General features: G+C 42.8%; 2 long non-coding RNA genes across 4 annotated transcripts in view; one reads left to right on the top strand and one right to left on the bottom strand.

The window, feature by feature from the left end:
• LOC118083595 (uncharacterized) overlaps positions 1-11,900 on the bottom strand; it is an 80,517-nt gene extending 68,617 nt beyond the window's left edge. For all 3 annotated transcript variants that reach the window (XR_015947764.1, XR_015947762.1, XR_015947761.1), the window contains exon 1: positions 2,518-11,900. This is a non-coding gene — a long non-coding RNA (uncharacterized LOC118083595). The remainder of the gene's footprint in view (positions 1-2,517) is intronic.
• Positions 11,901-12,499: 599 nt separating this feature from the next.
• The window catches only part of LOC118083596 (uncharacterized), a 29,689-nt gene continuing 26,397 nt past the window's right edge, over positions 12,500-15,791 (top strand). The window contains exon 1 of the long non-coding RNA XR_004692404.3: positions 12,500-12,625. This is a non-coding gene — a long non-coding RNA (uncharacterized LOC118083596). The remainder of the gene's footprint in view (positions 12,626-15,791) is intronic.

Consider the following 15,791-nt stretch of genomic DNA (forward strand, 5'->3'; position numbering starts at 1 on the left):
TGGTTCAGCCCAAAAGCATGAATGAATCAGAATTCATCTATGAAGGCCACACTCATAATAGGAAAAGCCTCTTGCATATAAAAGCAACCCAGCAATGAAAGGAGCCTGTCTAGGGAGAAGTCTGTTTGCTGGGGGGTTGGCAGGTATCTGTGGAGGAAGGAGGCTTAAGTTCCACAATATCCAGTCAGGGCAAGGTGTGGATGTAGGCATCCAGGTGGACTCTCTGCTGTCAGCATTAAACTTCCACTTAGCACCAACTTTTTGGAGCCGGGGCGAAGGCAGGCTTTATTTCACCTGGGTCAAAGACCCAGTTTGGCACTCCACCATGCACATTTGCACACACGTAGACTGGGAGCCTCAATGGCACCCCTCAGAAGGCTTCACCCAGAGCAAAAAACCCCACAACCAGCTAGCCCTCCCATAGCTACAGCTCTGCCTTGGAGCCAAGTACCTTCCCCTGGTGGCCCAGCTGCACCCCTAACTTCAGTTGCCAACACTTTGACAACCTCTGGGTTGGGCTACTGTAATGCATTATATGTTGGGCTGCCTATGAAGATGATTCAGAAACCCCTGCTGGTGCAAAAACCAGCAGCCAGATTGCTGACCAGCACAGGGCAGTCAAAATGTAGAACAACATGACTGCAATGGCTACCAATTAGTTGCTGGGCTCAATGCAAAGTGCTGGTTTTGACCTATAAAGCCATATGTGGCTCAGGACCGCAGGGCATCATAGGAGGGCCTATCCACACGTGAACTGACCTGGCCCCTGTGATCATCATCTGAAACCCTTCTTTGTGTGTCACCACCATGGGAGGTTTGGAGGGTGGTAACATGAGAAGAGGCCTTTTCAGTGGTGACCCCTGATTGTGGAATGTTCTCCTCAGAGAAACACGCCTGGCACCACCTTTATCTATTTTGAGATGTCAGGCAAGGACTTTTTGTCCTGGGCTTTTGGTTCTTAATTTGAGGAGTGGCACTGTGGTCTCTTTTAGTGGGGTAGGTTCTGTAAGGCTGTGTTTTTAGGTTTCTATTGATTGGCTTTAACATAAGTCACTTGAGAAAGGAGATTCCAACTAAACATCAGGAAGAACTTTCTCACAGTAAGAGCTGTTTGATAGTGGAACAGTCTCCCTTGGAAGGTTGTGTCCTCTCCTTCCTTGGAGGTTTTTAAGCAGACACTGGATGGCCATCTGTCATGCATGCTGTAGCTGAGATTTCTGCATTGCAGAGGGTTGGACTAATGACTCTTGGGGTACCTTCCAACTCTACAATTCTATGATTCTATGAGGTTACTCTGTGAGAAAAGTGACTAAATAATCATCATCATAATCATAATAAGAGGAGGAGGAGGAGGAGGGGGAGGAGGAGGAGGAGGAGGAGCTGTTGTTGGTTACTTGCAATATATATCATGAGTGGGTGGCATTTTGAGTCTCTTTTCTACCTTGGGTACCCACCTCAAGAATGCTGTGATAGTTTGGTGCACCATCCTTCTCACATGCTACAGTATGTGCAGCATTCACACTAAGTTCATGTGGGACCCAGATAAGGAGGAAGTTGCTTGGGTGGTCTGACTAGCTGCCAGAGTGGTCAGTCTTGCAGAGACAATCTAACTGAGTTGGATGGACCTGTTTGGACTGACTCCATATCAGGCAGCACAACATTACACCTTGAGCCCTACAACAGTGTCTAACAATGTGGGAAGTGTCACATTCAAACCAGACCCAAGTCGTCTGCCCAGCCTTAGATCGGCAGCTTTTACAGTGTGTCTGGCAAGGAAGAATTAACAAGCCCTTCTCTCCCCTCCCCCCCTCCCATGGCCATATGCTCCTGAAGGCTCTTCCTGCATTGCAGGGGGGGGGGGGCTCAACAGCAGCCACTTGATAATGTCACTGCCAGCAATCAGGCAGCAAGGCCTAATTGGCCAGCTGGGTAAGGGAAAAAGGTGAAGCCGGTGGGCTTAATAGCCGGAGTGTCTCTGGTTCCCTGGAAAGCTGGGGAAATATAAAGAGATGCAGAGAGGAAGCAGGCTTTCCCTTGTGGGCTCTGGCAGTGTCTATAATCTTTCCCTATCATCTGCCTCCTTCCTTGGAACCTGAGACATACAGAGGAAGAAAAAACATTTCAGTCCCGCAGCCCAACTCCATGGCTACCGAAAGCTGCTTCTGACATTTTATTCAAGACATTCATTTATTTCCTTTTATTTTAAAGGTGTTTATATACCGCTTAATACTTCAGAATACTTTGGAAATCTCTAAGGTGCGTACAGTGTGGGAATGTTCAGGAATGTGGATGAGGAGATATTGTTTAATATATCCTATCCCCGCTTGCGCTAGCAAGCACAAAACTTTAGCAGAGTAAAACATTCCCCTTTTGCAAAATACACAGCAGAAGAACGTTTGCGCAGGCTTGATTTAAGCCACTAAAATAAAGTGTATTTTCCTGGTATTTCCCCTTTTTCCCTCTTAAAAGAAAAGACACAACACAATGCTCTTAAAAGTATAAAAGATGTTTACTTACAAGCATCTCGAGGTACAGCACACTCAAGAGGTAGACTTGCTTAGTTAAAAGGTAATATATACATTGTGAAGTTCACTTATAAGAAGTGAGACTCCATCTCATCTCTCTCTCTAGGCTGGAGGCCTTGAGGGAGAGACTCACTAAGATGTGTGTAGTCCAAGAGGTCTGGTCCAAGAGAGGGAAAATGGCTGTTTCCTTCAGGATTTATCTGCCACTTCCTCAACTCATTTGCATGTGAAGGAAGAGGAAACTACGCTTAGTCATATCCTCCTCCTCAGTCCTCCAAGTGGACTATCTAGGGATTGTTGTGACTTGACTGCACTTAACCCTTTGCATCCCACATACAGTCTAAAAGACAAACAATATATCGCTAAAACAAGAAAAGAAAAGAAAAGCAATATAGCAGCATATGAAAGCAAGTAAAACAGAAAATCAGAAGCTTCGGACGTGTAAAACTGGGTCGAATCTTATAGGGAAAGTCTGAGCAAAAATATAAGCCTTCATAAGACTTCTGAAGCAACTGAGAGTTGCTGTTTGACATATGGCAGAGGGAAGGGCATTCCACAGTACAAATGTCCCATCTATGATATTCTGTAGGGTGCAGTGTCATAGTGGAAGGATCCATCACAGCTTTCCTAATACATAAGAAAATAAACTGCTTCACCACCCCACCCCAGTTTAATTCAAATAAATGTCTTTGAGCATTCTTTCCTACATCTATTTTAGGCAGGACCTTCTGTTGCTTCTGCCTGAATGATTCCTTTAGCTACAGAGGAACATTAACCCACTCGCTGGATAAACAGGGAATGTGCCCCAAGTGGGCCCAGAAACGGATGCAAAAGTCGACAAAATTAATTCCTCATGGCTAGCCAATAGCAAAACAGGATCCTCATTTGGCAGGTCAGGTCTGAAGCTAGCAGCGTGTCCGAAAGCAGGAAAAGAAACAGGCATGACCAGCTAGAAACAGAGAAATGAGATGGCATGTTGAACAGCTGGGCTTGGATTGCCAAGGGTCAGCTGGGGTGCCCGGGTGCCTTGGGCTAACCCTGGCTTAAGAGGCCGTGGTTTAATTTTGCTTCATCCACTGAAAGAAGACTCTAAACAATACAGGCACAGTTTGCAGCTTTGAGACAATGAATCATACTATTATTTCTCTTTTCAGTATTCTGCATTTTCCTGTAACCTTGCTCTTCCCGGAGGCTGCCGAGACTGCAAAGAGACAACTCATGTTTGAACGGTGGAATATTGAAAAGGTCAGAGCTGCAAGGCACAATGCTGCCATTCACGGAGCATGTTAGCTACTGAAATTCCATTGCTTCGTCCTTATGACAAAGGCCACAGAACACAACAGGAAGCAAACCAACATAATTGCATGCTTTCAAGAGCAGCCAGAGAGGCTGTGATTTGCATCATAAATCATGAAACAGAGAGTGCTACCCAGCAGTCGAAGCACTTCAAGTGTACAGTACCTCCTTGAGCCATCACCGCTCTTGCACAATACAGAATTGGCTTTAGCTGCGGAGGCTTCCCTATTCATGTGTGCTCTCGCTCTCTCCACCATCTCATAGTCCCATTTGCATGAAGCGTGTTTTCTTACACGCTGCCCTGGTATGTCAACCACAATGTTGTCATGAGAATATGATATTGGTGTAAAAACTTGGGGGGAATTCTTTCTGCCCCAGAAGTTGGAATTTGAGTGGAACAGGCCCATGCAACTGTTTGCCGTAAAATACTTGCATCCAGTGTTATTGCTACTCAGATTAGTTCCACCGAAATTCATAGACATGACTGACTTACACCCTTGAATTTGAATTCTACTCTAAGTAGAATGGAGACAATCCTTAATGAAGCACAGACTTTTTTGCCTTTCCCAAACTATCTCTGTATCATATGTGCAGCCAGACCCATGCAGGGTGTGGGGCAGCCGGGTACCTTTGTCCCAGGCCTCAGAGGGCTAAGCTGGTTGGGAAGCCACACCAGGGACTGGCTGCCTTTTCGTTTGAGTGTATAACTTTATACTAAGAAGACTCCCACCTGGGCCTCAGAAAAGTTCTGCATTGGCATATGTGCAGGTGGTAGAATCATAGGCACGGTTGTGAACCATCCTGAGATCTGCAGGATAGGGCAATATACAAATTTTATAAATTATTATTATACTGTGCTTACAATGTTACAATGCAATACAGGATCGGACGCCCATCAGACCAAGATGTGACACACCCTCAGCTCAGAGCTACCAATGTAAGCAAATAAGAGATATGATCTGGTAAAAGAAATAACTTTTTTGTTATCTGATATAGATTTTGCCATATTAAAGTATGTATTATGTTCCTAAATGTTAATAACAATGTATCTTTTTTTGAGTGCGTCATTTAAAAAATAAATCTATTATGGCAAGGGGGCTCAAATGGTGGAAGTGACCCAAGCGTCTCTTGACCTCTGAGAGGGCCTGGCCAGGAGATCCAAAGCTCTCTATGACATCACAGGCTGTGGCATCCAAACAGCTGAGCTGACCACAGCCAAGAAGGGTAAAATGCAAAATCCACTGTGACATTGAGGGCCTCAAGTGAACTCAAATGGCTGATCAAGTTTTACTGGCTCCAGGGACTCGTCAAGGGTAAGAATAAGCTAGGCAGGGAAAGCAATCGAGGCAACGATGGCTGAATGATACTCATGGTCTGTAAAGTGCCAAGGCCCCAGCTCGTTTATACATGAACTGTTGATGAGATATTAAATTACAGGCCTTATACTGGTTCTCAGAAACTTGTATATTAAACGGCTTTAGCAGTAAAGTTCATGCTGCTTCTGAAACAGTAAACTTCTGCTTTGGCAATTATAATTTTCTCAAGTGCTCCTTTTGTGAAGGCTGGTCAAAAAGAATAGCTGCGATCCATACCTTATATTGCTTATTGTAGGTAACATTTCCCACTTGCCAGTGAAAACTGAAGAGTTGGTAAGAGGTTTTGGTCCTCATTAAACAAAATACAAGAAGCAGGGCATATGAAATAAGGTTGCTGGAAACCACAGGAGGAGAGTACTCTCATGTTCAAATTCTACTTACAGGTTTCCGACAGGCATCCGGTGGGTCGTTGTGAGAACAGGATGCTGAACTGCAGATGGGGCAATTTTCTGATCCAGCACCTCTTTTTATGTTCTTAAGATTGTGAGTTCTTCTGAATGTTAGTACAGTAACAGGATTAAGTCCCGTTCTTGTTCTTTTTGTACATCTGCATTGAGGGAAAAGGCTAGCTCCTTTTCAAGAGGAGCTCTGCAGACCATTTCAGCTATGCAATGCACATATAACAGGCAAATTGCTTGCTGCAACAAGGTTCCAGCTTTATCTGTGCTTGGGGACTGGGTACCAGCCAGACATGGAAACCCGAGTGGAAAGAGCCAGATTGCCACTGAAATTCTATAAGAGTGATTTTAAAAGAGATAACTTTTAAAAGGGAGGAAGAGCTTAGACGGGTCACTGTGCACTAGAACACAATCCAGCAGTAAAGGCAATGTCCAACTGACCAGAACAAGGTCAATCTAGGCAATCTATAAGATTTTAGCTCTTTGCATTAAGTTTGTTTAAGATCCTAGGAGAATCACAGCAGCAATGTCTAAATGTGACTGGCTAAAACAACAACAACAACAACAACAACAACAACAACAACAACAACAACAACAACTCAGAGCAATTATTACTACCGTATTTTGTTCATTATTGAACTGTATATCAATAATGGACCTCATCTGTTCCATTTCCCTGATCCTTTACAATCCACTTGCTCTATGACTAACCAACATAGTTGCAAAATTTATCACCATCACAGCTCATGCCAACAATGATCCCCTTTATCATCTCACTAATTCTCTATTTATTTACAGATCTCCATTCTACCATTTTTCCTTTGCTGTCAAGCTTCTCATTTCTGCTGCCATCTGTTACTGGCCATACAAGTTCGTAATATATACTTGTACAATATCCTTTTCTTTAAAATGTCATCCACCCCCTGTAATTCATACCATGCAGGATTTTTAGATTGTTTAACTCTTGCAAAGCCCTTGAAAGTATAGTTCAGATGGAAGATGCTAAACAAAATAAAGGCATATTGTTTTTACCATTTGGGTGTTTTTCAGAGTTAGTGGATATGCTTAATATTCTTTGCAGCTGCTCTGTTTGGAAGCTGAAGAGGAGTACAGTTAGCGGGAAAGGATTTCTGTGCTTCTTCCAAAAAGCCAGGTTTCCTTTTTGACTGCTCTGAATGTGCTGTGATATCACCGCAGCAGGAAAATGTGAGGAAAGTAAAGTTCTGAGCTACTGATATCAGGAAGTTCGAAGTGTACTTATATAGAATTAAGTTCCAATAAAGAGAGCTTCCTCTTTTTTTCAATAGAAAAAGAGCAATTTATGATAGAGTATGACCACAACATGAGGAAACGTGGTTGGTTTAGTGTTTTACCAATTACAAAAACACAAATTAATGACAATCATAAGTATGTTTATCTAGGGGTGCAGTCAGACATGGGAAATACTGTGTTCGATTTTCCCTGATTGCGAACAGATTTTTTTTCTGGAAGTAATTAACCCAGAAATGCGCACTGACCTTCCACTATATTCCACTAGCTTTCTGGAAGTTGCTTGCATATCATGCAGAAACTCAAATATAATGTGGAAATTGACAGTTTGAGAAATGTCAGGGAAATGGAATAAACTCCTGTGTGAATGCAGCCTCGAAATGACTACAGCCACTTCCAAGATGACTGATTTATTGAGTGCTCATCCTGATTTCTTTGCACAAATTTTGTGGGAAGGTTATAAAATGCCCACTGCATATAGAGCATTCTTCCTGATTAATAAACTAGGCTGCATCAACAGAAGTACTGTATAGTGTCCTGATCAAGGGAAGTCATAGTCTCGTTCTATTCTACCTTGGTCAGACCACACCTGGAGTACTGTGTCCAGTTCTGAGAGCCACAATTTAAGAATATTGACAAGCTGGAACTTGCACAGAGGAGGGCAACCAAGATGTTCAAGTGTCTGGAATCCAAGCCTTATGAAGAACAGTTGAGGGAGTTGGGTATGTTTAGCCTGGTAAATATTAGACTGAGAGGAGATATGATAGCCATCTTCAAATACCGTATCTAAAGGCCTGTCACATGGAAGATGGAGCTAGCTTTCTCCTACTCTGGAGGGTAGGACCCAAACCAATGGATTTAGAAATCAGATTCCAACTAAATACCAGGAAGAACTTTCTGGAAGTAAGAACTGTTTGATAGTGGAATGATCTCCCTCAGGAGGTTGTGGGATCTCCTTCCTTGGAGGTTTTTAAGCAGAAGTTGGATGGCCACCTGTCATGAATGTTTTAGTTAAGGTTCCTGCATTGCTGGGGGTTGGACTAGCTGATCCTCAGGGTCCCTTTCAACAGTTCTTTGATTCTATTATTCAGCCTATCACAACTCTGCACATCTTCACTATAACCAAGATGTGTCCCCCCACCAGATGTACTGCCCCTCCCCTAACGGCTCATACACCTCAAAGTGGTATAGCACCAAGGGTATTTGATGATGTTGCCTAACCACTGGTGGCAAAAACACTCCCCAGAGTTCATAACAGCACACAGTTATAATGTAAAAATGTTAGCGTTGGGTCATCGTGTGTGTGCATCTCCTAAATGAGCAGAAGCATTTCACCAGTGCCTGTAAACCCAGAATCCCTTCTAGTGAATATAAAGTGTGTAGTACAGTGGAAGGGCAATCTGAAGCCTGAGCATCCCTTTTCCTAATAACAAGCCTCCCTCAGTAATTAGGCAGACAAGTCCTTCCTCTCCAGGCAGCTGGGCTTCTTTGGGCTCCACATTTCTTTGCACAGGATTCATCAAAGTCTAGTGCTGGCACCATTTCTAAGAGTTCTTCCTGTTCCTTATTCCTCACCTTAATCCTCTGTTTACAACCAAACAAGTGATTGCTCAGGAAATGACTATCAGAAGATTATATGGCTTCAGGTGAAATAAAAGATTTAGTAGATGCAGATAAGAAGTGAAGATCCTTCTTTCAGGCAGATTTTGTTTCGTTAATGTGAAAGGAAGAAGAAAACATAAACAGAATGAACCAATTTCTCACCAGCATTCTCTTGCATTCAGATCTCTTGAACTAGTTGTTTGAGCTTTTTATAATGATCACTGCCATTGGGATTGATCGCAGTTTTAACTGACTCTTCCCACACACCCCTATCTCTGTTTTCTAAGAAAAGCATAAACAGGTCCTACTGTTTTGATCCAAGAGGAATTGCACATGTAGGGAAGGACACCTGTTTGTTGTGCATAGAAAACAAAGCAGTGCACACACATATTCAAATTTCAGAACGCCATCATTTAGAACAATATTTTAGACAGTTGTGATACTCAGACAAGTGGGTGAGATCCACATGTTCATGAATTGGCACTTTTTGTAACTAATCACAAATGCACTAGCTGGTTCTGCATTTATTTGAGTTCTATGTCTCCCTTGCCGCCCATTATAAAAACACTGATATTTCTGGAAGCAATTTAAGTGGGAATTAGCTGGATTCTGATCAATGGGAGTCAGCCAAGTGCACTCATTAGGGAAACAGGAATGGGTGTGGAAGTGCCTGAGGCTCACACTGGACTGAGAGCTGTCCTCAGGTGATCTTATCAAGTTCAGTGGCTACAGTGTGAACCAGGTCTATCGCCACTGCTCTGGGCATAGGTGGCTTGCATGGAGAACCTAGAAGCCCACCAAGAGAAGGGTTCGAATCTTGTTGTGGAAATAACAGCTCCATGCAGACAAATTCCACAACACTGCACATATTGCTAAGTCTGTGACGGGAACCAGCATTTTGCATGCTGAAAGAGTGGATACCATATACCCAAGGAAAATAAAAGCTGTAATAGGAAGCTCACAGCAGTCAAGAGTGTGAGCTGCTTGCTTGCTTGTGGGGAAATGTTGCAGTTGGCTGCAGAGTTACTGAGAATCCTATGCTCTGTAGCATCTGTGGAGGCAGAAAGTAAACAAGTGGGAGAAAACCTCAGTGGCTGTCCATTGATTTCCATGGAAATGTTTTAACTTCACCACCTCTTTTAAAGACATAAAGCAGATTATAATGAGAAGTTATGATTGCTTTCAGAAACCATTGGAGGATTCCTCCTAACAGCGGTGCTGCCCCCATAACCATGGGTGGCTGGTGCCGCATACCGTCACTGGGGTGTGTGTGCATGCGCCAACATCACGCCTCCCATATTTTCCACTGTCTTTGTGATATATTCCACCACCATAAGGTGGTTTAGAACAGGGTGACCCAACTTTTCATACCAAGTGGGCCACAAGAGTACTTCGATGCAGGACCTGCAGGCCGCACACTGCCTTATCACGTGGGAGGTTGGGGGAAAAGGTCAAAATTTGACCCCAAACCCAGCCCTTGTGCTGCCTTCCCAAAGCTGGGAAAGTGAGGCACTGAGCTTTGGGAAGGCAGTTTGGGGCTGTGGCGGGGTCCTAGAACCCTCCCACCTTCTCCCCGAAGCTGGGAAAGCACTAACTAGGCTTAGGGAAGGAGAAGGACCCTGTCACAACCCTCAGGCCTCATTCCCATTGCTGCAGAAACCTCTTAACAGGGCAGCTCACATTCTTCATTCTACCTTTAACTTATTAGTAGTTGTAAGTTATGCAAAAGTCCTATACACGCAGAACCATAGCTAATCCATCTTTCAGCTCTTTCATACTGGCTTAAGCCATGTTTATTTCCTTATTTTATGTGAATAAGAAAATGCTGAGGGGGGTGGGTGGAGAAAGAAACAGAAAATAGCTGCACAATGTTAAGAGACAATGCTTTAGCACAGAATGGCTGGAAGACCAGAGCAGGCACAGATCCAGTCGGCATTCAGCAATTATGTTCACATTTTATTTCCAAGGATTATAGTGTGACATAGCTTCAAGCCATTTAGAAAGGCTCCCATTCCCCAAAGCTACAGCTATATTAATATTTGGCATTCCGTATTATTTTTCCTGGTGTTATGGCAACCAAGAAAACAGTGTTGACACAGATATCATGTTCCAACAAGCCAAACTGTAGAGTTTGCATCACTGTGTCACAGAAAAATGCAGCACAATGCCTCTGTGTGTGTGTGTGTGTGTGTGTTTGATATATATCTACACCACACACACACACACACACACTCCACAAACAGGTTTAAAGCATATGGGAATCAGACATACAAGGACAAGTGGATTCACAAGACCCTATTTCTATGGGGGGGATCAAAACAATATTATGTTATCATTTGAAGCCTCAACTACTTATGCCTGTGGATATAGACAGAACATTCAAACATGTTCTACTACTATTATTATTATTATTATTATTATTATTATTATTATACCACCCTATACCCGGAGGTCTCAGGGTGGTTCACAGAATAAAATTAAAAATATGAAACCACAAAAGGACTCAGTTTTCATTAAAAAGTACACAAGTACTATGTTTACCTCAAAAAAGTCATTTCTGCAGAACCTGAAACCACCCTGCAATAATGGGTTCTACCTCACAGGAGGTGGCGCTGTGGTCTAAACCACTGAGCCTCTTGGGCTTGCTAATCAGAAGGTCAGTGGTTCGCATCCCTGAGACGGGGTGAGAATCAGAATCAGAAGTACTGAGGTGACAGACCTCAGAGAAATAACTCTCCGGGCACCAACCAAAAATATAGAACCAGTAATATAACTGGAATCTGTTCCTTTCCCCACCATTCCTGTTATTGTTCCCTCTTGCATGTTGGGACATACTGGGGATTATTCAAAGCCACAATTATAGGTAAGTGTATAAAGTGTACATCACAGATCAGGAAATGTACCATCAAAGCCAAGAGACAGGGTCTTTGGCCTGATCCAGCAGGCTCTTCTGATGTTATTATGTTAACAATGGAATCCACTACTACCAGATGTAGTGGTGGTCACCAATATGGCCAGCTTTAAAAGTGGATTTTTTAAAAATTAAAAAAAGGAAGGTAAGGCTATCGATGCCTCTTTTAAAAATGCCAGTTGATGGGGTACACTAATGGGAGGACACTGTTGCACTCAGGTCCTGCATGCAGGATTCCTATAAGCCTCTGTCTAATAACTGTGATTCTGGGCTAGAGGGGCTGCCAGTCTGAACCAGCCATGCCCTTATGCAGGGGTTCCCAAACTAAGGCCCAGGGGCCGGATGTGGCCCAATCACCTTCTAAATCCGGCCCACGGGCGGTCCGGGAATCAGCATGTTTTTACGTGGGTGGAATGTGTCCTTTTATTTAAAATGCATCTCTGGGTTATTTGTGGGGCATAGGAATTCGTTCATATTTTTTCCCCAAAATATAGTCTGGCCCCCCACAAGGTCTGAGGGACAGTGGACCGGCCCCCTGCTGAAAAATTTGGGGACCCCTGCCCTTATGTTATGTTCACAGCAACTCTAATTCCCTTGTCACATTTAAAGCAGTTCTAGCTATAAAGTTATTTGCCATGAAAGTCATTGATGCAGGAATGAGGAGATCTATGCTACAGAGGTATAAACTGCAAGGAAGGCCATTCCTGGAGCTCAAATATATGCCTTTCTGTTTCTTCCCATGAGGGAACCATTTATTCCATAACAAGACAATAAATTAGATTGTGTGTGGATGGATGCATTAGAAGGGTTTGTCTCTTTCTCCGTGAGAAGAGTGCAAATGTTCAGCGGCTGTAGGTTTCTGCAGAGCCTCAAGAAGCCAGAAGTCAGCTGGTGGAAGGAATCTGTGTTTTCAAGCCTCTTTCAGACGTATTGTTCATGTCTTAGAAAACAATAAAGGGAGAGGAAGCAGGGGGGGAGGGGGAGAGGTGAACAAACCATTGGAGGCTGGGCAAGAAGTTTCCATCTGGATCTGAGTACAACCAGATATGCTCTGCGTGCCAATTGCAAGCTGAACTCGACAATAAATCTAGCACAACTGTGTAAAAACTGCATACAGGAACTGAAGCTTCTTCCATTAGCAAGGGAACTGTAAGCACACATAACTCTTCTTGAAAATACTAAGCAAATAAAACACTTTTAGCACCGCTTGTGAGGAACGAGGCACCCATCTCCACTCCTTCAGAAAATGTGAGTTTTAAGGTTAAACTGCTCTGGGTTATTGATGCAATTCATTTTTGCCAGGAATTATTTCTTCATATCACTCCCCACCACTGTCACAACATAATAACACTTCCGTAGCACCCTGCCTTTTGCAAAAGACCAGTTGCTCTCTTGCAGTTATAGTTGAACCTTCTTTGTGCAAATGAGACCCTATATCATGCTAGGACCATGCTAGGGTCCCTATTTGTATTACATGAGAAAACCTTTTTTTAAGAAGAAAAAATGCTTTTAAGAGGGCTAAGAGGGCTTCAGATTATGAACACTGATGCCACAATTAATCTAGTAGCTTTTAAAGTGCCGCATAACTCTTTGTGGGCCCTGCATTATGAAGGTACGACCAGTGTGAATGGATCCATAGGTCATCAGAATCCATTTCAGGCCAATGTTTCAACACTGTAGGGGCAATCTTTCTGGAAGATATTTGTACTTCGAGGAAGTGATCTGGCATGGTCATCTCTTCCTGCTTCTGTTTACTTCCCTTCTCTATCTCTTGTTAAAGTTCTTTGATGGCTGAGAGCAGCCTTTAATGTATAATATGGTGGAAGGAATAGTGCTAGGTAGGTACCTTCCTTCTTTGATGTAGAAGCATTGGGAAGAGGGTGACTAATGAATAACCTACAGGTAGGCAGTTGGGCAAGCCATACAGGCTAGCTATCAATAATCTATAAACCGGGTGGCTTAGGGGCATAGCTCAGAAGCTCGTGTACGAACTCATGGCCAGAAGCTCGTGCAACCTGAGACTACCTGGGGGTCACTTCACCGCTTCTTGAGGGCTTTCCAGTGGCAGATCGAAGTGCTTACTTGGTAATGTATATAATGCTTGCTGTTTAGAATGCCCAGTCATGGGTCCTTCTGAGCCCCAGAGCCCTCAGGAAGTACCCGAGCACCCTGACCCCTGATGCCAGGCTGGTTCAGTCATCAACAATGTGGAGCAGAAAAAATATAACATTGTTATATTTTTCCACAGAACCCTTCCATTTTCAAATAAAAGAAAGTTTCATAATAGTAATTGGTAACACAATATCAGTAAAGCCCAACAGTTTCAAAGTTGCAGTTTCACTTTTTTCAGATAACTATAGTAAGAAAATTTCTATCCATATATTTTAGTTTTTAATCTTAAGGTTTTCATTTGCGGTATTTTGTGATTTTATCCTTCTATACTGCTTTTATGCTGTGTTGTTTTCATGGTTTTAATCTGTGGACTAAACTAAACTGATTTATTTAGTTTTCTAAGTGGTTAGCCACTCAGAAAACCTTTGCCATTCGGTGGCATGTAGATGTCAAAAATAAATAAATTCTGTGGAGATTAAAATAAATAAATGAGAACATAATAGAGATGTAATTTAGGGGGAAATGAAAAGATCTTTCTGACTTACGCACTGGATAGAAATAGTGGTATTTTAATTATTTTCTGTATTAGCTGAAGGAGGATCATATACAGTGGCTAAAGAAATGTTGGTGTTCTAGCTTAAACCTACAATTAAAAGCCAATCATTGATCACCTCCCATAAGTTTTCCTTAAAATATAACAAACACATAGCAGTAAATTTATTTTCATGACTTGCCCCCTAATGCTACTATCCAATTCCATCCACACTGCAACATTGGAATTTTTCAGCTAATCTGTACTGCAAAGCTAATCATATTCAATTTCCTTGCCGTGAAAACTGAAAAATAATATTTCAGGATGGAAAAAACATTTGGGGTTGGCAGTAAGGAGTCAGGCAGCTTTGGAATTACTTTCTCTCTAAAACCCGATCTTAAGTACTACACCATATACTGTAGTTGCATAGCTCCAGCAGGTGGAGGGATGATGGTTCCCAGAGAGACAGAGCTCAGGAATGTGGAAAACAAGCCCAGAGCAACAAAATAAAGAGGGGGGGGGGCCTTGAATAGATGAGTAATTGATGAACATATAAGTCATGCTCAATTAACAAAGTGCGTTGGATACAGACCGTGTAGCCTCATCTTACTGCTTGTGATTACAAAGCTCAACATCTGGCTGTCGATGTAAATGTCAATTTCGCAACAGATGCTTAGAAGACAACCAAATATGTACACTAGCGAGTGTACAGAACTGTCTGGAGAGAAATTGTTAGCCACTCTTCCACACTTTGGGTCCATCCATTAAGCACTGCCATCGAACCACTGAAGCTCTTGCACGAACCACACGAAAAAGAAAAGAACGTGCTCAGCAACCATGGCTGGCGGGCTGTGAGCTTTGCCAATGATCCGTTTATATATATTAAACTCATATGATTTTACCATGGCCTGAAGAAATCAGTGGGTTTTAATACATCCACCCACGATGAAGCTTGGCAAAAATCTGGCCTCTAGACTCTTTTTTTTAAAAGGAAAAAGGAAAAAAGGAAAGGTGGGACAAGCCGGGTTTAAATGTGACACTGGTCACAGCAAAGCATCTATTCTTTTGAGAAGTTCACATGACCACTCTCTTGCTTAATATGTGTTTATTGCTAATGTTAGCCAGCTGAGCTATCTGTCACCCATACACTCTCATTCCTGGTTAACACTGTGTATATTAGCCAAGCAATGCATTGCACGTACTGTATCTAAATGAGATGGCAGCTGCATAGACTGCTTTACACGTGTTTACTTTTTGCCCAGTGCTTTTTTTTCCTGGGGGTACTCAAGGGTATGCAGTACAGGCACCCTTTTTTCTAGAAGAAAAGCACTGGTTTTGCCTATTTTGAACGTCACTTCTAAACTAATCCTGTAAGCCTGGGTTTCAAGTGACATGGCAATCTGCTTTGGTATCACAACAAGGGTCATGGTTTGGCCGAACACTTTGGTTTGCCTGCTTGAAAACGAAAGCTCTTTTTTACTCACTATCCATATCTTGCTGTCAGTTGCTTGTGACAGCTTTCTTTTTTAAAAATGAAGTATAGGCTTGTACACTAAGAATTGGACTGAGACCACAAAGGTTGTTAAATCCAGATGATCATGGCTTCCAGCCATTACAAATATGAGATGCATTTCAATCTGTGGCCTGCAGGCAAAAGGGATCTGTATCACATTATCAACCCCCCGAGCCATCCAGTCCCCTCGCTTGGCTCCATCTTGTTGAAACTCCCTACCCTGTGGCATTCATGCAGCTGCTGCTGCGTTCTTGTTT

This window comes from Zootoca vivipara, chromosome Z1 (genome assembly GCF_965207765.1).
Source record: "Zootoca vivipara chromosome Z1, rZooViv2.hap1.1, whole genome shotgun sequence".
NCBI classification, from domain to species: Eukaryota; Metazoa; Chordata; class Lepidosauria; order Squamata; family Lacertidae; genus Zootoca; species Zootoca vivipara.